This window comes from Eleutherodactylus coqui, chromosome 5 (assembly GCF_035609145.1).
Source record: "Eleutherodactylus coqui strain aEleCoq1 chromosome 5, aEleCoq1.hap1, whole genome shotgun sequence".
In the NCBI taxonomy this organism is placed as follows: Eukaryota; Metazoa; Chordata; class Amphibia; order Anura; family Eleutherodactylidae; genus Eleutherodactylus; species Eleutherodactylus coqui.
The window spans coordinates 40,737,055-40,760,539 of NC_089841.1; the positions used below are offsets into that span (position 1 = coordinate 40,737,055).

At 55.7% G+C, this 23,485-nt stretch overlaps 83 pseudogenes; all 83 read right to left on the bottom strand.

The window, feature by feature from the left end:
• Positions 1-3: 3 nt before the first annotated feature.
• LOC136630797 (5S ribosomal RNA) lies at positions 4-122 on the bottom strand (annotated as a pseudogene).
• Positions 123-401: 279 nt separating this feature from the next.
• Positions 402-520, bottom strand: LOC136631032 (5S ribosomal RNA; annotated as a pseudogene).
• A 279-nt stretch (positions 521-799) lies between these two features.
• Positions 800-918, bottom strand: LOC136629737 (5S ribosomal RNA; annotated as a pseudogene).
• Positions 919-998: 80 nt separating this feature from the next.
• Positions 999-1,117, bottom strand: LOC136630154 (5S ribosomal RNA; annotated as a pseudogene).
• Positions 1,118-1,396: 279 nt separating this feature from the next.
• On the bottom strand, positions 1,397-1,515 carry LOC136630322 (5S ribosomal RNA; annotated as a pseudogene).
• An 80-nt stretch (positions 1,516-1,595) lies between these two features.
• On the bottom strand, positions 1,596-1,714 carry LOC136630703 (5S ribosomal RNA; annotated as a pseudogene).
• Positions 1,715-1,794: 80 nt separating this feature from the next.
• Positions 1,795-1,913, bottom strand: LOC136630471 (5S ribosomal RNA; annotated as a pseudogene).
• Positions 1,914-1,993: 80 nt separating this feature from the next.
• On the bottom strand, positions 1,994-2,112 carry LOC136630323 (5S ribosomal RNA; annotated as a pseudogene).
• An 80-nt stretch (positions 2,113-2,192) lies between these two features.
• On the bottom strand, positions 2,193-2,311 carry LOC136630667 (5S ribosomal RNA; annotated as a pseudogene).
• An 80-nt stretch (positions 2,312-2,391) lies between these two features.
• Positions 2,392-2,510, bottom strand: LOC136629994 (5S ribosomal RNA; annotated as a pseudogene).
• A 279-nt stretch (positions 2,511-2,789) lies between these two features.
• Positions 2,790-2,908, bottom strand: LOC136630324 (5S ribosomal RNA; annotated as a pseudogene).
• Positions 2,909-3,187: 279 nt separating this feature from the next.
• LOC136630482 (5S ribosomal RNA) lies at positions 3,188-3,306 on the bottom strand (annotated as a pseudogene).
• A 478-nt stretch (positions 3,307-3,784) lies between these two features.
• LOC136630798 (5S ribosomal RNA) lies at positions 3,785-3,903 on the bottom strand (annotated as a pseudogene).
• A 279-nt stretch (positions 3,904-4,182) lies between these two features.
• On the bottom strand, positions 4,183-4,301 carry LOC136631033 (5S ribosomal RNA; annotated as a pseudogene).
• A 279-nt stretch (positions 4,302-4,580) lies between these two features.
• LOC136629738 (5S ribosomal RNA) lies at positions 4,581-4,699 on the bottom strand (annotated as a pseudogene).
• An 80-nt stretch (positions 4,700-4,779) lies between these two features.
• On the bottom strand, positions 4,780-4,898 carry LOC136630156 (5S ribosomal RNA; annotated as a pseudogene).
• A 279-nt stretch (positions 4,899-5,177) lies between these two features.
• On the bottom strand, positions 5,178-5,296 carry LOC136630325 (5S ribosomal RNA; annotated as a pseudogene).
• An 80-nt stretch (positions 5,297-5,376) lies between these two features.
• On the bottom strand, positions 5,377-5,495 carry LOC136630704 (5S ribosomal RNA; annotated as a pseudogene).
• Positions 5,496-5,575: 80 nt separating this feature from the next.
• On the bottom strand, positions 5,576-5,694 carry LOC136630494 (5S ribosomal RNA; annotated as a pseudogene).
• Positions 5,695-5,774: 80 nt separating this feature from the next.
• On the bottom strand, positions 5,775-5,893 carry LOC136630326 (5S ribosomal RNA; annotated as a pseudogene).
• Positions 5,894-5,973: 80 nt separating this feature from the next.
• LOC136630668 (5S ribosomal RNA) lies at positions 5,974-6,092 on the bottom strand (annotated as a pseudogene).
• An 80-nt stretch (positions 6,093-6,172) lies between these two features.
• On the bottom strand, positions 6,173-6,291 carry LOC136629995 (5S ribosomal RNA; annotated as a pseudogene).
• A 279-nt stretch (positions 6,292-6,570) lies between these two features.
• LOC136630172 (5S ribosomal RNA) lies at positions 6,571-6,689 on the bottom strand (annotated as a pseudogene).
• An 80-nt stretch (positions 6,690-6,769) lies between these two features.
• On the bottom strand, positions 6,770-6,888 carry LOC136631034 (5S ribosomal RNA; annotated as a pseudogene).
• A 279-nt stretch (positions 6,889-7,167) lies between these two features.
• Positions 7,168-7,286, bottom strand: LOC136629739 (5S ribosomal RNA; annotated as a pseudogene).
• Positions 7,287-7,565: 279 nt separating this feature from the next.
• LOC136630506 (5S ribosomal RNA) lies at positions 7,566-7,684 on the bottom strand (annotated as a pseudogene).
• An 80-nt stretch (positions 7,685-7,764) lies between these two features.
• LOC136630327 (5S ribosomal RNA) lies at positions 7,765-7,883 on the bottom strand (annotated as a pseudogene).
• An 80-nt stretch (positions 7,884-7,963) lies between these two features.
• On the bottom strand, positions 7,964-8,082 carry LOC136630705 (5S ribosomal RNA; annotated as a pseudogene).
• Positions 8,083-8,162: 80 nt separating this feature from the next.
• LOC136630517 (5S ribosomal RNA) lies at positions 8,163-8,281 on the bottom strand (annotated as a pseudogene).
• Positions 8,282-8,560: 279 nt separating this feature from the next.
• Positions 8,561-8,679, bottom strand: LOC136630173 (5S ribosomal RNA; annotated as a pseudogene).
• Positions 8,680-8,759: 80 nt separating this feature from the next.
• On the bottom strand, positions 8,760-8,878 carry LOC136631035 (5S ribosomal RNA; annotated as a pseudogene).
• A 279-nt stretch (positions 8,879-9,157) lies between these two features.
• On the bottom strand, positions 9,158-9,276 carry LOC136629740 (5S ribosomal RNA; annotated as a pseudogene).
• A 279-nt stretch (positions 9,277-9,555) lies between these two features.
• On the bottom strand, positions 9,556-9,674 carry LOC136630157 (5S ribosomal RNA; annotated as a pseudogene).
• A 279-nt stretch (positions 9,675-9,953) lies between these two features.
• On the bottom strand, positions 9,954-10,072 carry LOC136630328 (5S ribosomal RNA; annotated as a pseudogene).
• An 80-nt stretch (positions 10,073-10,152) lies between these two features.
• LOC136630706 (5S ribosomal RNA) lies at positions 10,153-10,271 on the bottom strand (annotated as a pseudogene).
• An 80-nt stretch (positions 10,272-10,351) lies between these two features.
• LOC136630528 (5S ribosomal RNA) lies at positions 10,352-10,470 on the bottom strand (annotated as a pseudogene).
• Positions 10,471-10,550: 80 nt separating this feature from the next.
• On the bottom strand, positions 10,551-10,669 carry LOC136630329 (5S ribosomal RNA; annotated as a pseudogene).
• Positions 10,670-10,749: 80 nt separating this feature from the next.
• On the bottom strand, positions 10,750-10,868 carry LOC136630669 (5S ribosomal RNA; annotated as a pseudogene).
• An 80-nt stretch (positions 10,869-10,948) lies between these two features.
• LOC136629996 (5S ribosomal RNA) lies at positions 10,949-11,067 on the bottom strand (annotated as a pseudogene).
• Positions 11,068-11,346: 279 nt separating this feature from the next.
• LOC136630175 (5S ribosomal RNA) lies at positions 11,347-11,465 on the bottom strand (annotated as a pseudogene).
• An 80-nt stretch (positions 11,466-11,545) lies between these two features.
• Positions 11,546-11,664, bottom strand: LOC136629755 (5S ribosomal RNA; annotated as a pseudogene).
• Positions 11,665-11,943: 279 nt separating this feature from the next.
• On the bottom strand, positions 11,944-12,062 carry LOC136629741 (5S ribosomal RNA; annotated as a pseudogene).
• Positions 12,063-12,341: 279 nt separating this feature from the next.
• Positions 12,342-12,460, bottom strand: LOC136630539 (5S ribosomal RNA; annotated as a pseudogene).
• Positions 12,461-12,540: 80 nt separating this feature from the next.
• On the bottom strand, positions 12,541-12,659 carry LOC136630330 (5S ribosomal RNA; annotated as a pseudogene).
• Positions 12,660-12,739: 80 nt separating this feature from the next.
• LOC136630498 (5S ribosomal RNA) lies at positions 12,740-12,858 on the bottom strand (annotated as a pseudogene).
• An 80-nt stretch (positions 12,859-12,938) lies between these two features.
• LOC136630551 (5S ribosomal RNA) lies at positions 12,939-13,057 on the bottom strand (annotated as a pseudogene).
• A 279-nt stretch (positions 13,058-13,336) lies between these two features.
• LOC136630176 (5S ribosomal RNA) lies at positions 13,337-13,455 on the bottom strand (annotated as a pseudogene).
• Positions 13,456-13,535: 80 nt separating this feature from the next.
• Positions 13,536-13,654, bottom strand: LOC136631036 (5S ribosomal RNA; annotated as a pseudogene).
• A 279-nt stretch (positions 13,655-13,933) lies between these two features.
• On the bottom strand, positions 13,934-14,052 carry LOC136629742 (5S ribosomal RNA; annotated as a pseudogene).
• Positions 14,053-14,331: 279 nt separating this feature from the next.
• LOC136630159 (5S ribosomal RNA) lies at positions 14,332-14,450 on the bottom strand (annotated as a pseudogene).
• A 279-nt stretch (positions 14,451-14,729) lies between these two features.
• Positions 14,730-14,848, bottom strand: LOC136630332 (5S ribosomal RNA; annotated as a pseudogene).
• Positions 14,849-14,928: 80 nt separating this feature from the next.
• LOC136630707 (5S ribosomal RNA) lies at positions 14,929-15,047 on the bottom strand (annotated as a pseudogene).
• An 80-nt stretch (positions 15,048-15,127) lies between these two features.
• LOC136630562 (5S ribosomal RNA) lies at positions 15,128-15,246 on the bottom strand (annotated as a pseudogene).
• Positions 15,247-15,326: 80 nt separating this feature from the next.
• LOC136630334 (5S ribosomal RNA) lies at positions 15,327-15,445 on the bottom strand (annotated as a pseudogene).
• An 80-nt stretch (positions 15,446-15,525) lies between these two features.
• LOC136630708 (5S ribosomal RNA) lies at positions 15,526-15,644 on the bottom strand (annotated as a pseudogene).
• An 80-nt stretch (positions 15,645-15,724) lies between these two features.
• On the bottom strand, positions 15,725-15,843 carry LOC136630574 (5S ribosomal RNA; annotated as a pseudogene).
• Positions 15,844-16,122: 279 nt separating this feature from the next.
• Positions 16,123-16,241, bottom strand: LOC136630177 (5S ribosomal RNA; annotated as a pseudogene).
• A 279-nt stretch (positions 16,242-16,520) lies between these two features.
• On the bottom strand, positions 16,521-16,639 carry LOC136631037 (5S ribosomal RNA; annotated as a pseudogene).
• Positions 16,640-16,719: 80 nt separating this feature from the next.
• Positions 16,720-16,838, bottom strand: LOC136630178 (5S ribosomal RNA; annotated as a pseudogene).
• Positions 16,839-16,918: 80 nt separating this feature from the next.
• On the bottom strand, positions 16,919-17,037 carry LOC136631038 (5S ribosomal RNA; annotated as a pseudogene).
• A 279-nt stretch (positions 17,038-17,316) lies between these two features.
• Positions 17,317-17,435, bottom strand: LOC136629744 (5S ribosomal RNA; annotated as a pseudogene).
• A 279-nt stretch (positions 17,436-17,714) lies between these two features.
• On the bottom strand, positions 17,715-17,833 carry LOC136630586 (5S ribosomal RNA; annotated as a pseudogene).
• An 80-nt stretch (positions 17,834-17,913) lies between these two features.
• LOC136630335 (5S ribosomal RNA) lies at positions 17,914-18,032 on the bottom strand (annotated as a pseudogene).
• Positions 18,033-18,112: 80 nt separating this feature from the next.
• LOC136630709 (5S ribosomal RNA) lies at positions 18,113-18,231 on the bottom strand (annotated as a pseudogene).
• Positions 18,232-18,311: 80 nt separating this feature from the next.
• LOC136630597 (5S ribosomal RNA) lies at positions 18,312-18,430 on the bottom strand (annotated as a pseudogene).
• A 279-nt stretch (positions 18,431-18,709) lies between these two features.
• On the bottom strand, positions 18,710-18,828 carry LOC136630180 (5S ribosomal RNA; annotated as a pseudogene).
• An 80-nt stretch (positions 18,829-18,908) lies between these two features.
• On the bottom strand, positions 18,909-19,027 carry LOC136630925 (5S ribosomal RNA; annotated as a pseudogene).
• Positions 19,028-19,306: 279 nt separating this feature from the next.
• Positions 19,307-19,425, bottom strand: LOC136629745 (5S ribosomal RNA; annotated as a pseudogene).
• A 279-nt stretch (positions 19,426-19,704) lies between these two features.
• Positions 19,705-19,823, bottom strand: LOC136630160 (5S ribosomal RNA; annotated as a pseudogene).
• Positions 19,824-20,102: 279 nt separating this feature from the next.
• Positions 20,103-20,221, bottom strand: LOC136630336 (5S ribosomal RNA; annotated as a pseudogene).
• An 80-nt stretch (positions 20,222-20,301) lies between these two features.
• Positions 20,302-20,420, bottom strand: LOC136630710 (5S ribosomal RNA; annotated as a pseudogene).
• Positions 20,421-20,500: 80 nt separating this feature from the next.
• On the bottom strand, positions 20,501-20,619 carry LOC136630284 (5S ribosomal RNA; annotated as a pseudogene).
• An 80-nt stretch (positions 20,620-20,699) lies between these two features.
• LOC136630337 (5S ribosomal RNA) lies at positions 20,700-20,818 on the bottom strand (annotated as a pseudogene).
• An 80-nt stretch (positions 20,819-20,898) lies between these two features.
• LOC136630712 (5S ribosomal RNA) lies at positions 20,899-21,017 on the bottom strand (annotated as a pseudogene).
• An 80-nt stretch (positions 21,018-21,097) lies between these two features.
• Positions 21,098-21,216, bottom strand: LOC136630608 (5S ribosomal RNA; annotated as a pseudogene).
• Positions 21,217-21,495: 279 nt separating this feature from the next.
• On the bottom strand, positions 21,496-21,614 carry LOC136630181 (5S ribosomal RNA; annotated as a pseudogene).
• An 80-nt stretch (positions 21,615-21,694) lies between these two features.
• On the bottom strand, positions 21,695-21,813 carry LOC136630800 (5S ribosomal RNA; annotated as a pseudogene).
• Positions 21,814-21,893: 80 nt separating this feature from the next.
• LOC136631040 (5S ribosomal RNA) lies at positions 21,894-22,012 on the bottom strand (annotated as a pseudogene).
• An 80-nt stretch (positions 22,013-22,092) lies between these two features.
• Positions 22,093-22,211, bottom strand: LOC136630616 (5S ribosomal RNA; annotated as a pseudogene).
• A 279-nt stretch (positions 22,212-22,490) lies between these two features.
• Positions 22,491-22,609, bottom strand: LOC136629746 (5S ribosomal RNA; annotated as a pseudogene).
• An 80-nt stretch (positions 22,610-22,689) lies between these two features.
• Positions 22,690-22,808, bottom strand: LOC136630161 (5S ribosomal RNA; annotated as a pseudogene).
• Positions 22,809-23,087: 279 nt separating this feature from the next.
• LOC136630338 (5S ribosomal RNA) lies at positions 23,088-23,206 on the bottom strand (annotated as a pseudogene).
• An 80-nt stretch (positions 23,207-23,286) lies between these two features.
• Positions 23,287-23,405, bottom strand: LOC136630714 (5S ribosomal RNA; annotated as a pseudogene).
• Positions 23,406-23,485: the final 80 nt, after the last annotated feature.

Genomic DNA, 23,485 nt, shown 5'->3' on the forward strand with positions numbered 1-23,485 from the left:
AAAAGTCAACGGGACCTGGGATTCCCAGCCGGTCACCCATACTGGTACTTGCCAGCCCTCAAGCTGGCTGGTGGCCGCGATCTGACGAGAGCAGGCACATTCAGCTTAGAATGCCCGTTGACAGCTCCTCCTCCTTTCCTATGGGCTTTCTGCAGTGCGAACGCACCTCCGAAAAGGAAAGAAACCTACTCACGGCCTTAAAAGTCAACGGGAGCTGGGATTCCCAGCCGGTCACCCATACTGGTACTTGCCAGGCCTCAGGCTGGCTGGCGGCCGCGATCTGACGAGAGCAGGCACATTCAGCTTAGAATGCCCGTTGACAGCTCCTCCTCCTTTCCTATGGGCTTTCTGCAGTGCGAACGCACCTCCGAAAAGGAAAGAAACCTACTCACGGCCTGAAAAGTCAACGGGACCTGGGATTCCCAGCCGGTCACCCATACTGGTACTTGCCAGGCCTCAAGCTGGCTGGCGGCCGCGATCTGACGAGAGCAGGCACATTCAGCTTAGAATGCCCGTTGACAGCTCCTCTTCCTTTCCTATGGGCTTTCTGCAGTGCGAACGCACCTCCGAAAAGGAAAGAAAACTACTCACGGCCTTAAAAGTCAACAGGACCTGGGATTCCCAGCCGGTCACCCATACTGGTACTTGCCAGGCCTCAAGCTGGCTGGCGGCGGCGATCTGACGATAGCAGGCACATTCAGCTTAGAATGCCCGTTGACAGCTTCTCCTCCTTTCCTATGGGCTTTCTGCAGTGCAAACGCACCTCCGAAAAGGAAAGAAACCTACTCACGGCCTTAAAAGTCAACGGGACCTGGGATTCCCAGCCGGTCACCCATACTGGTACTTGCCAGGCCTCAAGCTGGCTGGCGGCCGCGATCTGACGAGAGCAGGTACATTAAGCTTAGAATGCCCGTTGACAGCTCCTCCTCCTTTCCTATGGGCTTTCTGCAGTGCGAACGCACCTCCGAAAAGGAAAGAAACCTACTCACGGAATTAAAAGTCAACGGGACCTGGGATTCCCAGCCGGTCACCCATACTGGTACTTGCCAGGCCTCAAGCTGGCTGGCGGCCGCGATCAGACGAGAGCAGGCACATTCAGCTTAGAATGCCCGATGACAGCTCCTCCTCCTTTCCTATGGGCTTTCTGCAGTGCGAACGCACCTCCGAAAAGGAAAGAAACCTACTCACGGAATTAAAAGTCAGCGGGACCTGGGATTCCCAGCCGGTCACCCATACTGGTACTTGCCAGGCCTCAAGCTGGCTGGCGGCCGCGATCTGACGAGAGGAGGCACATTCAGCTTAGAATGCCCGTTGACAGCTCCTCCTCCTTTCCTATGGGCTTTCTGCAGTGCAAACGCACCTCCGAAAAGGAAAGAAACCTACTCACAGCCTTAAAAGTCAACGGGACCTGGGATTCCCAGCCGGTCACCCATACTGGTACTTGCCAGGCCTCAAGCTGGCTGGCGGCCGTGATCTGACGAGAGCAGGCACATTCAGCTTAGAATGCCCGTTGACAGCTCCTCCTCCTTTCCTATGGGCTTTCTGCAGTGCGAACGCACCTCCGAAAAGGAAAGAAACCTACACACGGCCTTAAAAGTCAACAGGACCTGGGATTCCCAGCCGGTCACCCATACTGGTACTTGCCAGGCCTCAAGCTGGCTGGCGGCCGCAATCTGACGAGAGCAGGCACATTCAGCTTAGAATGCCCATTGACAGCTCCTCTTCCTTTCCTATGGGCTTTCTGCAGTGCGAACGCACCTCCGAAAAGGAATGAAAACTACTCACGGCCTTAAAAGTCAACGGGACCTGGGATTCCCAGCCGGTCACCCATACTAGTACTTGCCAGGCCTCAAGCTGGCTGGCGGCCGCGATCTGACGAGAGCAGGCACATTCAGCTTAGAATGCCCGTTGACAGCTCCTCCTCCTTTCCTATGGGCTTTCTGCAGTGCGAACGCACCTCCGAAAAGGAAAGAAACCTACTCACGGCCTTAAAAGTCAACGGGACCTGGGATTCCCAGCCGGTCACCCATACTGGTACTTGCCAGGCCTCAAGCTGGCTGGCGGCCGTGATCTGACGAGAGCAGGCACATTCAGCTTAGAATGCCCGTTGACAGCTCCTCCTCCTTTCCTATGGGCTTTCTGCAGTGCGAACGCACCTCCGAAAAGGAAAGAAACCTACACACGGCCTTAAAAGTCAACAGGACCTGGGATTCCCAGCCGGTCACCCATACTGGTACTTGCCAGGCCTCAAGCTGGCTGGTGGCCGCAATCTGACGAGAGCAGGCACATTCAGCTTAGAATGCCCATTGACAGCTCCTCTTCCTTTCCTATGGGCTTTCTGCAGTGCGAACGCACCTCCGAAAAGGAATGAAAACTACTCACGGCCTTAAAAGTCAACGGGACCTGGGATTCCCAGCCAGTCACCCATACTAGTACTTGCCAGGCCTCAAGCTGGCTGGCGGCCGCGATCTGACGAGAGCAGGCACATTCAGCTTAGAATGCCCGTTGACAGCTTCTCCTCCTTTCCTATGGGCTTTCTGCAGTGCGAACGCACCTCCGAAAAGGAAAGAAACCTACTCACGGAATTAAAAGTCAGCGGGACCTGGGATTCCCAGCCGGTCACCCATACTGGTACTTGCCAGGCCTCAAGCTGGCTGGCGGCCACGATCTGACGAGAGGAGGCACATGCAGCTTAGAATGCCCGTTGACAGCTCCTCCTCCTTTCCTATGGGCTTTCTGCAGTGCAAACGCACCTCCGAAAAGGAAAGAAACCTACTCACAGCCTTAAAAGTCAACGGGACCTGGGATTCCCAGCCGGTCACCCATACTGGTACTTGCCAGGCCTCAAGCTGGCTGGCGGCCGTGATCTGACGAGAGCAGGCACATTCAGCTTAGAATGCCCGTTGACAGCTCCTCCTCCTTTCCTATGGGCTTTCTGCAGTGCGAACGCACCTCCGAAAAGGAAAGAAACCTACACACGGCCTTAAAAGTCAACAGGACCTGGGATTCCCAGCCGGTCACCCATACTGGTACTTGCCAGGCCTCAAGCTGGCTGGCGGCCGCAATCTGACGAGAGCAGGCACATTCAGCTTAGAATGCCCAATGACAGCTCCTCTTCCTTTCCTATGGGCTTTCTGCAGTGCGAACGCACCTCCGAAAAGGAATGAAAACTACTCACGGCCTTAAAAGTCAACGGGACCTGGGATTCCCAGCCGGTCACCCATACTAGTACTTGCCAGGCCTCAAGCTGGCTGGCGGCCGCGATCTGACGAGAGCAGGCACATTCAGCTTAGAATGCCCGTTGACAGCTTCTCCTCCTTTCCTATGGGCTTTCTGCAGTGCGAACGCACCTCCGAAAAGGAAAGAAACCTACTCACGGCCTTAAAAGTCATTGGGACCTGGGATTCCCAGCCGGTCACCCATACTGGTACTTGCCAGGCCTCAAGCTGGCTGGCGGCCGCGATCTGACGAGAGCAGGCACATTCAGCTTAGAATGCCCGTTGACAGCTCCTCTTCCTTTCCTATGGGCTTTCTGCAGTGCGAACGCACCTCCGAAAAGGAAAGAAACCTACTCACGGCCTTAAAAGTCATTGGGACCTGGGATTCCCAGCCGGTCACCCATACTGGTACTTGCCAGGCCTCAAGCTGGCTGGCGGCCGCGATCTGACGAGAGCAGGCACATTCAGCTTAGAATGCCCGTTGACAGCTCCTCCTCCTTTCCTATGGGCTTTCTGCAGTGCGAACGCACCTCCGAAAAGGAAAGAAACCTACTCACGGCCTTAAAAGTCAACGGGACCTGGGATTCCCAGCCGGTCACCCATACTGGTACTTGCCAGCCCTCAAGCTGGCTGGTGGCCGCGATCTGACGAGAGCAGGCACATTCAGCTTAGAATGCCCGTTGACAGCTCCTCCTCCTTTCCTATGGGCTTTCTGCAGTGCGAACGCACCTCCGAAAAGGAAAGAAACCTACTCACGGCCTTAAAAGTCAACGGGAGCTGGGATTCCCAGCCGGTCACCCATACTGGTACTTGCCAGGCCTCAGGCTGGCTGGCGGCCGCGATCTGACGAGAGCAGGCACATTCAGCTTAGAATGCCCGTTGACAGCTCCTCCTCCTTTCCTATGGGCTTTCTGCAGTGCGAACGCACCTCCGAAAAGGAAAGAAACCTACTCACGGCCTGAAAAGTCAACGGGACCTGGGATTCCCAGCCGGTCACCCATACTGGTACTTGCCAGGCCTCAAGCTGGCTGGCGGCCGCGATCTGACGAGAGCAGGCACATTCAGCTTAGAATGCCCGTTGACAGCTCCTCTTCCTTTCCTATGGGCTTTCTGCAGTGCGAACGCACCTCCGAAAAGGAAAGAAAACTACTCACGGCCTTAAAAGTCAACAGGACCTGGGATTCCCAGCCGGTCACCCATACTGGTACTTGCCAGGCCTCAAGCTGGCTGGCGGCGGCGATCTGACGATAGCAGGCACATTCAGCTTAGAATGCCCGTTGACAGCTTCTCCTCCTTTCCTATGGGCTTTCTGCAGTGCAAACGCACCTCCGAAAAGGAAAGAAACCTACTCACGGCCTTAAAAGTCAACGGGACCTGGGATTCCCAGCCGGTCACCCATACTGGTACTTGCCAGGCCTCAAGCTGGCTGGCGGCCGCGATCTGACGAGAGCAGGTACATTAAGCTTAGAATGCCCGTTGACAGCTCCTCCTCCTTTCCTATGGGCTTTCTGCAGTGCGAACGCACCTCCGAAAAGGAAAGAAACCTACTCACGGAATTAAAAGTCAACGGGACCTGGGATTCCCAGCCGGTCACCCATACTGGTACTTGCCAGGCCTCAAGCTGGCTGGCGGCCGCGATCAGACGAGAGCAGGCACATTCAGCTTAGAATGCCCGATGACAGCTCCTCCTCCTTTCCTATGGGCTTTCTGCAGTGCGAACGCACCTCCGAAAAGGAAAGAAACCTACTCACGGAATTAAAAGTCAGCGGGACCTGGGATTCCCAGCCGGTCACCCATACTGGTACTTGCCAGGCCTCAAGCTGGCTGGCGGCCGCGATCTGACGAGAGGAGGCACATTCAGCTTAGAATGCCCGTTGACAGCTCCTCCTCCTTTCCTATGGGCTTTCTGCAGTGCAAACGCACCTCCGAAAAGGAAAGAAACCTACTCACAGCCTTAAAAGTCAACGGGACCTGGGATTCCCAGCCGGTCACCCATACTGGTACTTGCCAGGCCTCAAGCTGGCTGGCGGCCGTGATCTGACGAGAGCAGGCACATTCAGCTTAGAATGCCCGTTGACAGCTCCTCCTCCTTTCCTATGGGCTTTCTGCAGTGCGAACGCACCTCCGAAAAGGAAAGAAACCTACACACGGCCTTAAAAGTCAACAGGACCTGGGATTCCCAGCCGGTCACCCATACTGGTACTTGCCAGGCCTCAAGCTGGCTGGCGGCCGCAATCTGACGAGAGCAGGCACATTCAGCTTAGAATGCCCATTGACAGCTCCTCTTCCTTTCCTATGGGCTTTCTGCAGTGCGAACGCACCTCCGAAAAGGAATGAAAACTACTCACGGCCTTAAAAGTCAACGGGACCTGGGATTCCCAGCCGGTCACCCATACTAGTACTTGCCAGGCCTCAAGCTGGCTGGCGGCCGCGATCTGACGAGAGCAGGCACATTCAGCTTAGAATGCCCGTTGACAGCTCCTCCTCCTTTCCTATGGGCTTTCTGCAGTGCGAACGCACCTCCGAAAAGGAAAGAAACCTACTCACGGCCTTAAAAGTCAACGGGACCTGGGATTCCCAGCCGGTCACCCATACTGGTACTTGCCAGGCCTCAAGCTGGCTGGCGGCCGTGATCTGACGAGAGCAGGCACATTCAGCTTAGAATGCCCGTTGACAGCTCCTCCTCCTTTCCTATGGGCTTTCTGCAGTGCGAACGCACCTCCGAAAAGGAAAGAAACCTACACACGGCCTTAAAAGTCAACAGGACCTGGGATTCCCAGCCGGTCACCCATACTGGTACTTGCCAGGCCTCAAGCTGGCTGGTGGCCGCAATCTGACGAGAGCAGGCACATTCAGCTTAGAATGCCCATTGACAGCTCCTCTTCCTTTCCTATGGGCTTTCTGCAGTGCGAACGCACCTCCGAAAAGGAATGAAAACTACTCACGGCCTTAAAAGTCAACGGGACCTGGGATTCCCAGCCAGTCACCCATACTAGTACTTGCCAGGCCTCAAGCTGGCTGGCGGCCGCGATCTGACGAGAGCAGGCACATTCAGCTTAGAATGCCCGTTGACAGCTTCTCCTCCTTTCCTATGGGCTTTCTGCAGTGCGAACGCACCTCCGAAAAGGAAAGAAACCTACTCACGGCCTTAAAAGTCATTGGGACCTGGGATTCCCAGCCGGTCACCCATACTGGTACTTGCCAGGCCTCAAGCTGGCTGGCGGCCGCGATCTGACGAGAGCAGGCACATTCAGCTTAGAATGCCCGTTGACAGCTCCTCCTCCTTTCCTATGGGCTTTCTGCAGTGCGAACGCACCTCCGAAAAGGAAAGAAACCTACTCACGGCCTTAAAAGTCAACGGGACCTGGGATTCCCAGCCGGTCACCCATACTGGTACTTGCCAGGCCTCAAGCTGGCTGGCGGCCACGATCTGACGAGAGCAGGCACATTCAGCTTAGAATGCCCGTTGACAGCTCCTCCTCCTTTCCTATGGGCTTTCTGCAGTGCGAACGCACCTCCGAAAAGGAAAGAAACCTACTCACGGCCTGAAAAGTCAACGGGACCTGGGATTCCCAGCCGGTCACCCATACTGGTACTTGCCAGGCCTCAAGCTGGCTGGCGGCCGCGATCTGACGAGAGCAGGCACATTCAGCTTAGAATGCCCGTTGACAGCTCCTCTTCCTTTCCTATGGGCTTTCTGCAGTGCGAACGCACCTCCGAAAAGGAAAGAAAACTACTCACGGCCTTAAAAGTCAACGGGACCTGGGATTCCCAGCCGGTCACCCATACTGGTACTTGCCAGGCCTCAAGCTGGCTGGCGGCGGCGATCTGACGATAGCAGGCACATTCAGCTTAGAATGCCCGTTGACAGCTTCTCCTCCTTTCCTATGGGCTTTCTGCAGTGCAAACGCACCTCCGAAAAGGAAAGAAACCTACTCACGGCCTTAAAAGTCAACGGGACCTGGGATTCCCAGCCGGTCACCCATACTGGTACTTGCCAGGCCTCAAGCTGGCTGGCGGCCGCGATCTGACGAGAGCAGGTACATTAAGCTTAGAATGCCCGTTGACAGCTCCTCCTCCTTTCCTATGGGCTTTCTGCAGTGCGAACGCACCTCCGAAAAGGAAAGAAACCTACTCACGGCCTTAAAAGTCAATGGGACCTGGGATTCCCAGCCGGTCACCCATACTGGTACTTGCCAGGCCTCAAGCTGGCTGGCGGCCGTGATCTGACGAGAGCAGGCACATTCAGCTTAGAATGCCTGTTGACAGCTCCTCCTCCTTTCCTATGGGCTTTCTGCAGTGCGAACGCACCTCCGAAAAGGAAAGAAACCTACTCACGGAATTAAAAGTCAACGGGACCTGGGATTCCCAGCCGGTCACCCATACTAGTACTTGCCAGGCCTCAAGCTGGCTGGCGGCCGCGATCTGACGAGAGCAGGCACATTCAGCTTAGAATGCCCGTTGACAGCTCCTCCTCCTTTCCTATGGGCTTTCTGCAGTGCGAACGCACCTCCGAAAAGGAAAGAAACCTACTCACGGCCTTAAAAGTCAACGGGACCTGGGATTCCCAGCCGGTCACCCATACTGGTACTTGCCAGGCCTCAAGCTGGCTGGCGGCCGTGATCTGACGAGAGCAGGCACATTCAGCTTAGAATGCCCGTTGACAGCTCCTCCTCCTTTCCTATGGGCTTTCTGCAGTGCGAACGCACCTCCGAAAAGGAAAGAAACCTACACACGGCCTTAAAAGTCAACAGGACCTGGGATTCCCAGCCGGTCACCCATACTGGTACTTGCCAGGCCTCAAGCTGGCTGGCGGCCGCAATCTGACGAGAGCAGGCACATTCAGCTTAGAATGCCCATTGACAGCTCCTCTTCCTTTCCTATGGGCTTTCTGCAGTGCGAACGCACCTCCGAAAAGGAATGAAAACTACTCACGGCCTTAAAAGTCAACGGGACCTGGGATTCCCAGCCGGTCACCCATACTAGTACTTGCCAGGCCTCAAGCTGGCTGGCGGCCGCGATCTGACGAGAGCAGGCACATTCAGCTTAGAATGCCCGTTGACAGCTTCTCCTCCTTTCCTATGGGCTTTCTGCAGTGCGAACGCACCTCCGAAAAGGAAAGAAACCTACTCACGGCCTTAAAAGTCATTGGGACCTGGGATTCCCAGCCGGTCACCCATACTGGTACTTGCCAGGCCTCAAGCTGGCTGGCGGCCGCGATCTGACGAGAGCAGGCACATTCAGCTTAGAATGCCCGTTGACAGCTCCTCCTCCTTTCCTATGGGCTTTCTGCAGTGCGAACGCACCTCCGAAAAGGAAAGAAACCTACTCATGGCCTTAAAAGTCAACGGGACCTGGGATTCCCAGCCGGTCACCCATACTGGTACTTGCCAGGCCTCAAGCTGGCTGGCGGCCACGATCTGACGAGAGCAGGCACATTCAGCTTAGAATGCCCGTTGACAGCTCCTCCTCCTTTCCTATGGGCTTTCTGCAGTGCGAACGCACCTCCGAAAAGGAAAGAAACCTACTCACGGCCTGAAAAGTCAACGGGACCTGGGATTCCCAGCCGGTCACCCATACTGGTACTTGCCAGGCCTCAAGCTGGCTGGCGGCCGCGATCTGACGAGAGCAGGCACATTCAGCTTAGAATGCCCGTTGACAGCTCCTCTTCCTTTCCTATGGGCTTTCTGCAGTGCGAACGCACCTCCGAAAAGGAAAGAAAACTACTCACGGCCTTAAAAGTCAACGGGACCTGGGATTCCCAGCCGGTCACCCATACTGGTACTTGCCAGGCCTCAAGCTGGCTGGCGGCGGCGATCTGACGATAGCAGGCACATTCAGCTTAGAATGCCCGTTGACAGCTTCTCCTCCTTTCCTATGGGCTTTCTGCAGTGCAAACGCACCTCCGAAAAGGAAAGAAACCTACTCACGGCCTTAAAAGTCAACGGGACCTGGGATTCCCAGCCGGTCACCCATACTGGTACTTGCCAGGCCTCAAGCTGGCTGGCGGCCGCGATCTGACGAGAGCAGGTACATTAAGCTTAGAATGCCCGTTGACAGCTCCTCCTCCTTTCCTATGGGCTTTCTGCAGTGCGAACGCACCTCCGAAAAGGAAAGAAACCTACTCACGGCCTTAAAAGTCAATGGGACCTGGGATTCCCAGCCGGTCACCCATACTGGTACTTGCCAGGCCTCAAGCTGGCTGGCGGCCGTGATCTGACGAGAGCAGGCACATTCAGCTTAGAATGCCCGTTGACAGCTCCTCCTCCTTTCCTATGGGCTTTCTGCAGTGCGAACGCACCTCCGAAAAGGAAAGAAACCTACTCACGGAATTAAAAGTCAACGGGACCTGGGATTCCCAGCCGGTCACCCATACTGGTACTTGCCAGGCCTCAAGCTGGCTGGCGGCCGCGATCAGACGAGAGCAGGCACATTCAGCTTAGAATGCCCGATGACAGCTCCTCCTCCTTTCCTATGGGCTTTCTGCAGTGCGAACGCACCTCCGAAAAGGAAAGAAACCTACTCACGGAATTAAAAGTCAGCGGGACCTGGGATTCCCAGCCGGTCACCCATACTGGTACTTGCCAGGCCTCAAGCTGGCTGGCGGCCGCGATCTGACGAGAGGAGGCACATTCAGCTTAGAATGCCCGTTGACAGCTCCTCCTCCTTTCCTATGGGCTTTCTGCAGTGCAAACGCACCTCCGAAAAGGAAAGAAACCTACTCACAGCCTTAAAAGTCAACGGGACCTGGGATTCCCAGCCGGTCACCCATACTGGTACTTGCCAGGCCTCAAGCTGGCTGGCGGCCGTGATCTGACGAGAGCAGGCACATTCAGCTTAGAATGCCCGTTGACAGCTCCTCCTCCTTTCCTATGGGCTTTCTGCAGTGCGAACGCACCTCCGAAAAGGAAAGAAACCTACACACGGCCTTAAAAGTCAACAGGACCTGGGATTCCCAGCCGGTCACCCATACTGGTACTTGCCAGGCCTCAAGCTGGCTGGCGGCCGCAATCTGACGAGAGCAGGCACATTCAGCTTAGAATGCCCATTGACAGCTCCTCTTCCTTTCCTATGGGCTTTCTGCAGTGCGAACGCACCTCCGAAAAGGAATGAAAACTACTCACGGCCTTAAAAGTCAACGGGACCTGGGATTCCCAGCCGGTCACCCATACTAGTACTTGCCAGGCCTCAAGCTGGCTGGCGGCCGCGATCTGACGAGAGCAGGCACATTCAGCTTAGAATGCCCGTTGACAGCTCCTCCTCCTTTCCTATGGGCTTTCTGCAGTGCGAACGCACCTCCGAAAAGGAAAGAAACCTACTCACGGCCTTAAAAGTCAACGGGACCTGGGATTCCCAGCCGGTCACCCATACTGGTACTTGCCAGGCCTCAAGCTGGCTGGCGGCCGTGATCTGACGAGAGCAGGCACATTCAGCTTAGAATGCCCGTTGACAGCTCCTCCTCCTTTCCTATGGGCTTTCTGCAGTGCGAACGCACCTCCGAAAAGGAAAGAAACCTACACACGGCCTTAAAAGTCAACAGGACCTGGGATTCCCAGCCGGTCACCCATACTGGTACTTGCCAGGCCTCAAGCTGGCTGGTGGCCGCAATCTGACGAGAGCAGGCACATTCAGCTTAGAATGCCCATTGACAGCTCCTCTTCCTTTCCTATGGGCTTTCTGCAGTGCGAACGCACCTCCGAAAAGGAATGAAAACTACTCACGGCCTTAAAAGTCAACGGGACCTGGGATTCCCAGCCAGTCACCCATACTAGTACTTGCCAGGCCTCAAGCTGGCTGGCGGCCGCGATCTGACGAGAGCAGGCACATTCAGCTTAGAATGCCCGTTGACAGCTTCTCCTCCTTTCCTATGGGCTTTCTGCAGTGCGAACGCACCTCCGAAAAGGAAAGAAACCTACTCACGGCCTTAAAAGTCATTGGGACCTGGGATTCCCAGCCGGTCACCCATACTGGTACTTGCCAGGCCTCAAGCTGGCTGGCGGCCGCGATCTGACGAGAGCAGGCACATTCAGCTTAGAATGCCCGTTGACAGCTCCTCCTCCTTTCCTATGGGCTTTCTGCAGTGCGAACGCACCTCCGAAAAGGAAAGAAACCTACTCACGGCCTTAAAAGTCAACGGGACCTGGGATTCCCAGCCGGTCACCCATACTGGTACTTGCCAGGCCTCAAGCTGGCTGGCGGCCACGATCTGACGAGAGCAGGCACATTCAGCTTAGAATGCCCGTTGACAGCTCCTCCTCCTTTCCTATGGGCTTTCTGCAGTGCGAACGCACCTCCGAAAAGGAAAGAAACCTACTCACGGCCTGAAAAGTCAACGGGACCTGGGATTCCCAGCCGGTCACCCATACTGGTACTTGCCAGGCCTCAAGCTGGCTGGCAGCCGCGATCTGACGAGAGCAGGCACATTCAGCTTAGAATGCCCGTTGACAGCTCCTCTTCCTTTCCTATGGGCTTTCTGCAGTGCGAACGCACCTCCGAAAAGGAAAGAAAACTACTCACGGCCTTAAAAGTCAACGGGACCTGGGATTCCCAGCCGGTCACCCATACTGGTACTTGCCAGGCCTCAAGCTGGCTGGCGGCGGCGATCTGACGATAGCAGGCACATTCAGCTTAGAATGCCCGTTGACAGCTTCTCCTCCTTTCCTATGGGCTTTCTGCAGTGCAAACGCACCTCCGAAAAGGAAAGAAACCTACTCACGGCCTTAAAAGTCAACGGGACCTGGGATTCCCAGCCGGTCACCCATACTGGTACTTGCCAGGCCTCAAGCTGGCTGGCGGCCGCGATCTGACGAGAGCAGGTACATTAAGCTTAGAATGCCCGTTGACAGCTCCTCCTCCTTTCCTATGGGCTTTCTGCAGTGCGAACGCACCTCCGAAAAGGAAAGAAACCTACTCACGGCCTTAAAAGTCAATGGGACCTGGGATTCCCAGCCGGTCACCCATACTGGTACTTGCCAGGCCTCAAGCTGGCTGGCGGCCGTGATCTGACGAGAGCAGGCACATTCAGCTTAGAATGCCTGTTGACAGCTCCTCCTCCTTTCCTATGGGCTTTCTGCAGTGCGAACGCACCTCCGAAAAGGAAAGAAACCTACTCACGGAATTAAAAGTCAACGGGACCTGGGATTCCCAGCCGGTCACCCATACTAGTACTTGCCAGGCCTCAAGCTGGCTGGCGGCCGCGATCTGACGAGAGCAGGCACATTCAGCTTAGAATGCCCGTTGACAGCTCCTCCTCCTTTCCTATGGGCTTTCTGCAGTGCGAACGCACCTCCGAAAAGGAAAGAAACCTACTCACGGCCTTAAAAGTCAACGGGACCTGGGATTCCCAGCCGGTCACCCATACTGGTACTTGCCAGGCCTCAAGCTGGCTGGCGGCCGTGATCTGACGAGAGCAGGCACATTCAGCTTAGAATGCCCGTTGACAGCTCCTCCTCCTTTCCTATGGGCTTTCTGCAGTGCGAACGCACCTCCGAAAAGGAAAGAAACCTACACACGGCCTTAAAAGTCAACAGGACCTGGGATTCCCAGCCGGTCACCCATACTGGTACTTGCCAGGCCTCAAGCTGGCTGGCGGCCGCAATCTGACGAGAGCAGGCACATTCAGCTTAGAATGCCCGTTGACAGCTCCTCTTCCTTTCCTATGGGCTTTCTGCAGTGCGAACGCACCTCCGAAAAGGAATGAAAACTACTCACGGCCTTAAAAGTCAACGGGACCTGGGATTCCCAGCCGGTCACCCATACTAGTACTTGCCAGGCCTCAAGCTGGCTGGCGGCCGCGATCTGACGAGAGCAGGCACATTCAGCTTAGAATGCCCGTTGACAGCTTCTCCTCCTTTCCTATGGGCTTTCTGCAGTGCGAACGCACCTCCGAAAAGGAAAGAAACCTACTCACGGCCTTAAAAGTCATTGGGACCTGGGATTCCCAGCCGGTCACCCATACTGGTACTTGCCAGGCCTCAAGCTGGCTGGCGGCCGCGATCTGACGAGAGCAGGCACATTCAGCTTAGAATGCCCGTTGACAGCTCCTCCTCCTTTCCTATGGGCTTTCTGCAGTGCGAACGCACCTCCGAAAAGGAAAGAAACCTACTCATGGCCTTAAAAGTCAACGGGACCTGGGATTCCCAGCCGGTCACCCATACTGGTACTTGCCAGGCCTCAAGCTGGCTGGCGGCCACGATCTGACGAGAGCAGGCACATTCAGCTTAGAATGCCCGTTGACAGCTCCTCCTCCTTTCCTATGGGCTTTCTGCAGTGCGAACGCACCTCCGAAAAGGAAAGAAACCTACTCACGGCCTGAAAAGTCAACGGGACCTGGGATTCCCAGCCGGTCACCCATACTGGTACTTGCCAGGCCTCAAGCTGGCTGGCGGCCGCGATCTGACGAGAGCAGGCACATTCAGCTTAGAATGCCCGTTGACAGCTCCTCTTCCTTTCCTATGGGCTTTCTGCAGTGCGAACGCACCTCCGAAAAGGAAAGAAAACTACTCACGGCCTTAAAAGTCAACGGGACCTGGGATTCCCAGCCGGTCACCCATACTGGTACTTGCCAGGCCTCAAGCTGGCTGGCGGCGGCGATCTGACGATAGCAGGCACATTCAGCTTAGAATGCCCGTTGACAGCTTCTCCTCCTTTCCTATGGGCTTTCTGCAGTGCAAACGCACCTCCGAAAAGGAAAGAAACCTACTCACGGCCTTAAAAGTCAACGGGACCTGGGATTCCCAGCCGGTCACCCATACTGGTACTTGCCAGGCCTCAAGCTGGCTGGCGGCCGCGATCTGACGAGAGCAGGTACATTAAGCTTAGAATGCCCGTTGACAGCTCCTCCTCCTTTCCTATGGGCTTTCTGCAGTGCGAACGCACCTCCGAAAAGGAAAGAAACCTACTCACGGCCTTAAAAGTCAATGGGACCTGGGATTCCCAGCCGGTCACCCATACTGGTACTTGCCAGGCCTCAAGCTGGCTGGCGGCCGTGATCTGACGAGAGCAGGCACATTCAGCTTAGAATGCCCGTTGACAGCTCCTCCTCCTTTCCTATGGGCTTTCTGCAGTGCGAACGCACCTCCGAAAAGGAAAGAAACCTACTCACGGAATTAAAAGTCAACGGGACCTGGGATTCCCAGCCGGTCACCCATACTGGTACTTGCCAGGCCTCAAGCTGGCTGGCGGCCGCGATCAGACGAGAGCAGGCACATTCAGCTTAGAATGCCCGATGACAGCTCCTCCTCCTTTCCTATGGGCTTTCTGCAGTGCGAACGCACCTCCGAAAAGGAAAGAAACCTACTCACGGAATTAAAAGTCAGCGGGACCTGGGATTCCCAGCCGGTCACCCATACTGGTACTTGCCAGGCCTCAAGCTGGCTGGCGGCCGCGATCTGACGAGAGGAGGCACATTCAGCTTAGAATGCCCGTTGACAGCTCCTCCTCCTTTCCTATGGGCTTTCTGCAGTGCAAACGCACCTCCGAAAAGGAAAGAAACCTACTCACAGCCTTAAAAGTCAACGGGACCTGGGATTCCCAGCCGGTCACCCATACTGGTACTTGCCAGGCCTCAAGCTGGCTGGCGGCCGTGATCTGACGAGAGCAGGCACATTCAGCTTAGAATGCCCGTTGACAGCTTCTCCTCCTTTCCTATGGGCTTTCTGCAGTGCGAACGCACCTCCGAAAAGGAAAGAAACCTACACACGGCCTTAAAAGTCAACAGGACCTGGGATTCCCAGCCGGTCACCCATACTGGTACTTGCCAGGCCTCAAGCTGGCTGGCGGCCGCAATCTGACGAGAGCAGGCACATTCAGCTTAGAATGCCCATTGACAGCTCCTCTTCCTTTCCTATGGGCTTTCTGCAGTGCGAACGCACCTCCGAAAAGGAATGAAAACTACTCACGGCCTTAAAAGTCAACGGGACCTGGGATTCCCAGCCGGTCACCCATACTAGTACTTGCCAGGCCTCAAGCTGGCTGGCGGCCGCGATCTGACGAGAGCAGGCACATTCAGCTTAGAATGCCCGTTGACAGCTCCTCCTCCTTTCCTATGGGCTTTCTGCAGTGCGAACGCACCTCCGAAAAGGAAAGAAACCTACTCACGGCCTTAAAAGTCAACGGGACCTGGGATTCCCAGCCGGTCACCCATACTGGTACTTGCCAGGCCTCAAGCTGGCTGGCGGCCGTGATCTGACGAGAGCAGGCACATTCAGCTTAGAATGCCCGTTGACAGCTCCTCCTCCTTTCCTATGGGCTTTCTGCAGTGCGAACGCACCTCCGAAAAGGAAAGAAACCTACACACGGCCTTAAAAGTCAACAGGACCTGGGATTCCCAGCCGGTCACCCATACTGGTACTTGCCAGGCCTCAAGCTGGCTGGCGGCCGCAATCTGACGAGAGCAGGCACATTCAGCTTAGAATGCCCATTGACAGCTCCTCTTCCTTTCCTATGGGCTTTCTGCAGTGCGAACGCACCTCCGAAAAGGAATGAAAACTACTCACGGCCTTAAAAGTCAACGGGACCTGGGATTCCCAGCCGGTCACCCATACTAGTACTTGCCAGGCCTCAAGCTGGCTGGCGGCCGCGATCTGACGAGAGCAGGCACATTCAGCTTAGAATGCCCGTTGACAGCTTCTCCTCCTTTCCTATGGGCTTTCTGCAGTGCGAACGCACCTCCGAAAAGGAAAGAAACCTACTCACGGCCTTAAAAGTCATTGGGACCTGGGATTCCCAGCCGGTCACCCATACTGGTACTTGCCAGGCCTCAAGCTGGCTGGCGGCCGCGATCTGACGAGAGCAGGCACATTCAGCTTAGAATGCCCGTTGACAGCTCCTCCTCCTTTCCTATGGGCTTTCTGCAGTGCGAACGCACCTCCGAAAAGGAAAGAAACCTACTCACGGCCTTAAAAGTCAACGGGACCTGGGATTCCCAGCCGGTCACCCATACTGGTACTTGCCAGGCCTCAAGCTGGCTGGCGGCCACGATCTGACGAGAGCAGGCACATTCAGCTTAGAATGCCCGTTGACAGCTCCTCCTCCTTTCCTATGGGCTTTCTGCAGTGCGAACGCACCTCCGAAAAGGAAAGAAACCTACTCACGGCCTTAAAAGTCAACGGGACCTGGGATTCCCAGCCGGTCACCCATACTGGCACTTGCCAGCCCTCAAGCTGGCTGGTGGCCGCGATCTGACGAGAGCAGGCACATTCAGCTTAGAATGCCCGTTGACAGCTCCTCCTCCTTTCCTATGGGCTTTCTGCAGTGCGAACGCACCTCCGAAAAGGAAAGAAACCTACTCACGGCCTTAAAAGTCAACGGGACCTGGGATTCCCAGCCGGTCACCCATACTGGTACTTGCCAGGCCTCAAGCTGGCTGGCGGCCGCGATCTGACGAGAGCAGGCACATTCAGCTTAGAATGCCCGTTGACAGCTCCTCCTCCTTTCCTATGGGCTTTCTGCAGTGCGAACGCACCTCCGAAAAGGAAAGAAACCTACTCACGGCCTTAAAAGTCAACGGGACCTGGGATTCCCAGCCGGTCACCCATACTGGTACTTGCCAGGCCTCAAGCTGGCTGGCGGCCACGATCTGACGAGAGCAGGCACATTCAGCTTAGAATGCCCGTTGACAGCTCCTCCTCCTTTCCTATGGGCTTTCTGCAGTGCGAACGCACCTCCGAAAAGGAAAGAAACCTACTCACGGCCTGAAAAGTCAACGGGACCTGGGATTCCCAGCCGGTCACCCATACTGGTACTTGCCAGGCCTCAAGCTGGCTGGCGGCCGCGATCTGACGAGAGCAGGCACATTCAGCTTAGAATGCCCGTTGACAGCTCCTCTTCCTTTCCTATGGGCTTTCTGCAGTGCGAACGCACCTCCGAAAAGGAAAGAAAACTACTCACGGCCTTAAAAGTCAACGGGACCTGGGATTCCCAGCCGGTCACCCATACTGGTACTTGCCAGGCCTCAAGCTGGCTGGCGGCGGCGATCTGACGATAGCAGGCACATTCAGCTTAGAATGCCCGTTGACAGCTTCTCCTCCTTTCCTATGGGCTTTCTGCAGTGCAAACGCACCTCCGAAAAGGAAAGAAACCTACTCACGGCCTTAAAAGTCAACGGGACCTGGGATTCCCAGCCGGTCACCCATACTGGTACTTGCCAGGCCTCAAGCTGGCTGGCGGCCGCGATCTGACGAGAGCAGGTACATTAAGCTTAGAATGCCCGTTGACAGCTCCTCCTCCTTTCCTATGGGCTTTCTGCAGTGCGAACGCACCTCCGAAAAGGAAAGAAACCTACTCACGGCCTTAAAAGTCAATGGGACCTGGGATTCCCAGCCGGTCACCCATACTGGTACTTGCCAGGCCTCAAGCTGGCTGGCGGCCGTGATCTGACGAGAGCAGGCACATTCAGCTTAGAATGCCTGTTGACAGCTCCTCCTCCTTTCCTATGGGCTTTCTGCAGTGCGAACGCACCTCCGAAAAGGAAAGAAACCTACTCACGGAATTAAAAGTCAACGGGACCTGGGATTCCCAGCCGGTCACCCATACTAGTACTTGCCAGGCCTCAAGCTGGCTGGCGGCCGCGATCTGACGAGAGCAGGCACATTCAGCTTAGAATGCCCGTTGACAGCTCCTCCTCCTTTCCTATGGGCTTTCTGCAGTGCGAACGCACCTCCGAAAAGGAAAGAAACCTACTCACGGCCTTAAAAGTCAACGGGACCTGGGATTCCCAGCCGGTCACCCATACTGGTACTTGCCAGGCCTCAAGCTGGCTGGCGGCCGTGATCTGACGAGAGCAGGCACATTCAGCTTAGAATGCCCGTTGACAGCTCCTCCTCCTTTCCTATGGGCTTTCTGCAGTGCGAACGCACCTCCGAAAAGGAAAGAAACCTACACACGGCCTTAAAAGTCAACAGGACCTGGGATTCCCAGCCGGTCACCCATACTGGTACTTGCCAGGCCTCAAGCTGGCTGGCGGCCGCAATCTGACGAGAGCAGGCACATTCAGCTTAGAATGCCCATTGACAGCTCCTCTTCCTTTCCTATGGGCTTTCTGCAGTGCGAACGCACCTCCGAAAAGGAATGAAAACTACTCACGGCCTTAAAAGTCAACGGGACCTGGGATTCCCAGCCGGTCACCCATACTAGTACTTGCCAGGCCTCAAGCTGGCTGGCGGCCGCGATCTGACGAGAGCAGGCACATTCAGCTTAGAATGCCCGTTGACAGCTTCTCCTCCTTTCCTATGGGCTTTCTGCAGTGCGAACGCACCTCCGAAAAGGAAAGAAACCTACTCACGGCCTTAAAAGTCATTGGGACCTGGGATTCCCAGCCGGTCACCCATACTGGTACTTGCCAGGCCTCAAGCTGGCTGGCGGCCGCGATCTGACGAGAGCAGGCACATTCAGCTTAGAATGCCCGTTGACAGCTCCTCCTCCTTTCCTATGGGCTTTCTGCAGTGCGAACGCACCTCCGAAAAGGAAAGAAACCTACTCATGGCCTTAAAAGTCAACGGGACCTGGGATTCCCAGCCGGTCACCCATACTGGTACTTGCCAGGCCTCAAGCTGGCTGGCGGCCACGATCTGACGAGAGCAGGCACATTCAGCTTAGAATGCCCGTTGACAGCTCCTCCTCCTTTCCTATGGGCTTTCTGCAGTGCGAACGCACCTCCGAAAAGGAAAGAAACCTACTCACGGCCTGAAAAGTCAACGGGACCTGGGATTCCCAGCCGGTCACCCATACTGGTACTTGCCAGGCCTCAAGCTGGCTGGCGGCCGCGATCTGACGAGAGCAGGCACATTCAGCTTAGAATGCCCGTTGACAGCTCCTCTTCCTTTCCTATGGGCTTTCTGCAGTGCGAACGCACCTCCGAAAAGGAAAGAAAACTACTCACGGCCTTAAAAGTCAACGGGACCTGGGATTCCCAGCCGGTCACCCATACTGGTACTTGCCAGGCCTCAAGCTGGCTGGCGGCGGCGATCTGACGATAGCAGGCACATTCAGCTTAGAATGCCCGTTGACAGCTTCTCCTCCTTTCCTATGGGCTTTCTGCAGTGCAAACGCACCTCCGAAAAGGAAAGAAACCTACTCACGGCCTTAAAAGTCAACGGGACCTGGGATTCCCAGCCGGTCACCCATACTGGTACTTGCCAGGCCTCAAGCTGGCTGGCGGCCGCGATCTGACGAGAGCAGGTACATTAAGCTTAGAATGCCCGTTGACAGCTCCTCCTCCTTTCCTATGGGCTTTCTGCAGTGCGAACGCACCTCCGAAAAGGAAAGAAACCTACTCACGGCCTTAAAAGTCAATGGGACCTGGGATTCCCAGCCGGTCACCCATACTGGTACTTGCCAGGCCTCAAGCTGGCTGGCGGCCGTGATCTGACGAGAGCAGGCACATTCAGCTTAGAATGCCCGTTGACAGCTCCTCCTCCTTTCCTATGGGCTTTCTGCAGTGCGAACGCACCTCCGAAAAGGAAAGAAACCTACTCACGGAATTAAAAGTCAACGGGACCTGGGATTCCCAGCCGGTCACCCATACTGGTACTTGCCAGGCCTCAAGCTGGCTGGCGGCCGCGATCAGACGAGAGCAGGCACATTCAGCTTAGAATGCCCGATGACAGCTCCTCCTCCTTTCCTATGGGCTTTCTGCAGTGCGAACGCACCTCCGAAAAGGAAAGAAACCTACTCACGGAATTAAAAGTCAGCGGGACCTGGGATTCCCAGCCGGTCACCCATACTGGTACTTGCCAGGCCTCAAGCTGGCTGGCGGCCGCGATCTGACGAGAGGAGGCACATTCAGCTTAGAATGCCCGTTGACAGCTCCTCCTCCTTTCCTATGGGCTTTCTGCAGTGCAAACGCACCTCCGAAAAGGAAAGAAACCTACTCACAGCCTTAAAAGTCAACGGGACCTGGGATTCCCAGCCGGTCACCCATACTGGTACTTGCCAGGCCTCAAGCTGGCTGGCGGCCGTGATCTGACGAGAGCAGGCACATTCAGCTTAGAATGCCCGTTGACAGCTCCTCCTCCTTTCCTATGGGCTTTCTGCAGTGCGAACGCACCTCCGAAAAGGAAAGAAACCTACACACGGCCTTAAAAGTCAACAGGACCTGGGATTCCCAGCCGGTCACCCATACTGGTACTTGCCAGGCCTCAAGCTGGCTGGCGGCCGCAATCTGACGAGAGCAGGCACATTCAGCTTAGAATGCCCATTGACAGCTCCTCTTCCTTTCCTATGGGCTTTCTGCAGTGCGAACGCACCTCCGAAAAGGAATGAAAACTACTCACGGCCTTAAAAGTCAACGGGACCTGGGATTCCCAGCCGGTCACCCATACTAGTACTTGCCAGGCCTCAAGCTGGCTGGCGGCCGCGATCTGACGAGAGCAGGCACATTCAGCTTAGAATGCCCGTTGACAGCTCCTCCTCCTTTCCTATGGGCTTTCTGCAGTGCGAACGCACCTCCGAAAAGGAAAGAAACCTACTCACGGCCTTAAAAGTCAACGGGACCTGGGATTCCCAGCCGGTCACCCATACTGGTACTTGCCAGGCCTCAAGCTGGCTGGCGGCCGTGATCTGACGAGAGCAGGCACATTCAGCTTAGAATGCCCGTTGACAGCTCCTCCTCCTTTCCTATGGGCTTTCTGCAGTGCGAACGCACCTCCGAAAAGGAAAGAAACCTACACACGGCCTTAAAAGTCAACAGGACCTGGGATTCCCAGCCGGTCACCCATACTGGTACTTGCCAGGCCTCAAGCTGGCTGGCGGCCGCAATCTGACGAGAGCAGGCACATTCAGCTTAGAATGCCCATTGACAGCTCCTCTTCCTTTCCTATGGGCTTTCTGCAGTGCGAACGCACCTCCGAAAAGGAATGAAAACTACTCACGGCCTTAAAAGTCAACGGGACCTGGGATTCCCAGCCGGTCACCCATACTAGTACTTGCCAGGCCTCAAGCTGGCTGGCGGCCGCGATCTGACGAGAGCAGGCACATTCAGCTTAGAATGCCCGTTGACAGCTTCTCCTCCTTTCCTATGGGCTTTCTGCAGTGCGAACGCACCTCCGAAAAGGAAAGAAACCTACTCACGGCCTTAAAAGTCATTGGGACCTGGGATTCCCAGCCGGTCACCCATACTGGTACTTGCCAGGCCTCAAGCTGGCTGGCGGCCGCGATCTGACGAGAGCAGGCACATTCAGCTTAGAATGCCCGTTGACAGCTCCTCCTCCTTTCCTATGGGCTTTCTGCAGTGCGAACGCACCTCCGAAAAGGAAAGAAACCTACTCACGGCCTTAAAAGTCAACGGGACCTGGGATTCCCAGCCGGTCACCCATACTGGTACTTGCCAGGCCTCAAGCTGGCTGGCGGCCACGATCTGACGAGAGCAGGCACATTCAGCTTAGAATGCCCGTTGACAGCTCCTCCTCCTTTCCTATGGGCTTTCTGCAGTGCGAACGCACCTCCGAAAAGGAAAGAAACCTACTCACGGCCTTAAAAGTCAACGGGACCTGGGATTCCCAGCCGGTCACCCATACTGGTACTTGCCAGCCCTCAAGCTGGCTGGTGGCCGCGATCTGACGAGAGCAGGCACATTCAGCTTAGAATGCCCGTTGACAGCTCCTCCTCCTTTCCTATGGGCTTTCTGCAGTGCGAACGCACCTCCGAAAAGGAAAGAAACCTACTCACGGCCTTAAAAGTCAACGGGACCTGGGATTCCCAGCCGGTCACCCATACTGGTACTTGCCAGGCCTCAAGCTGGCTGGCGGCCGCGATCTGACGAGAGCAGGCACATTCAGCTTAGAATGCCCGTTGACAGCTCCTCCTCCTTTCCTATGGGCTTTCTGCAGTGCGAACGCACCTCCGAAAAGGAAAGAAACCTACTCACGGCCTGAAAAGTCAACGGGACCTGGGATTCCCAGCCGGTCACCCATACTGGTACTTGCCAGGCCTCAAGCTGGCTGGCAGCCGCGATCTGACGAGAGCAGGCACATTCAGCTTAGAATGCCTGTTGACAGCTCCTCTTCCTTTCCTATGGGCTTTCTGCAGTGCGAACGCACCTCCGAAAAGGAAAGAAAACTACTCACGGCCTTAAAAGTCAACGGGACCTGGGATTCCCAGCCGGTCACCCATACTGGTACTTGCCAGGCCTCAAGCTGGCTGGCGGCCGCGATCTGACGATAGCAGGCACATTTAGCTTAGAATGCCCGTTGACAGCTTCTCCTCCTTTCCTATGGGCTTTCTGCAGTGCAAACGCACCTCCGAAAAGGAAAGAAACCTACTCACGGCCTTAAAAGTCAACGGGACCTGGGATTCCCAGCCGGTCACCCATACTGGTACTTGCCAGGCCTCAAGCTGGCTGGCGGCCGCGATCTGACGAGAGCAGGTACATTAAGCTTAGAATGCCCGTTGACAGCTCCTCCTCCTTTCCTATGGGCTTTCTGCAGTGCGAACGCACCTCCGAAAAGGAAAGAAACCTACTCACGGAATTAAAAGTCAACGGGACCTGGGATTCCCAGCCGGTCACCCATACTGGTACTTGCCAGGCCTCAAGCTGGCTGGCGGCCGCGATCAGACGAGAGCAGGCACATTCAGCTTAGAATGCCCGATGACAGCTCCTCCTCCTTTCCTATGGGCTTTCTGCAGTGCGAACGCACCTCCGAAAAGGAAAGAAACCTACTCACGGAATTAAAAGTCAGCGGGACCTGGGATTCCCAGCCGGTCACCCATACTGGTACTTGCCAGGCCTCAAGCTGGCTGGCGGCCGCGATCTGACGAGAGGAGGCACATTCAGCTTAGAATGCCCGTTGACAGCTCCTCCTCCTTTCCTATGGGCTTTCTGCAGTGCAAACGCACCTCCGAAAAGGAAAGAAACCTACTCACAGCCTTAAAAGTCAACGGGACCTGGGATTCCCAGCCGGTCACCCATACTGGTACTTGCCAGGCCTCAAGCTGGCTGGCGGCCGTGATCTGACGAGAGCAGGCACATTCAGCTTAGAATGCCCGTTGACAGCTCGCCCTCCTTTCCTATGGGCTTTCTGCAGTGCAAACGCACCTCCGAAAAGGAAAGAAACCTACACACGGCCTTAAAAGTCAACAGGACCTGGGATTCCCAGCCGGTCACCCATACTGGTACTTGCCAGGCCTCAAGCTGGCTGGCGGCCGCAATCTGACGAGAGCAGGCACATTCAGCTTAGAATGCCCATTGACAGCTCCTCTTCCTTTCCTATGGGCTTTCTGCAGTGCGAACGCACCTCCGAAAAGGAATGAAAACTACTCACGGCCTTAAA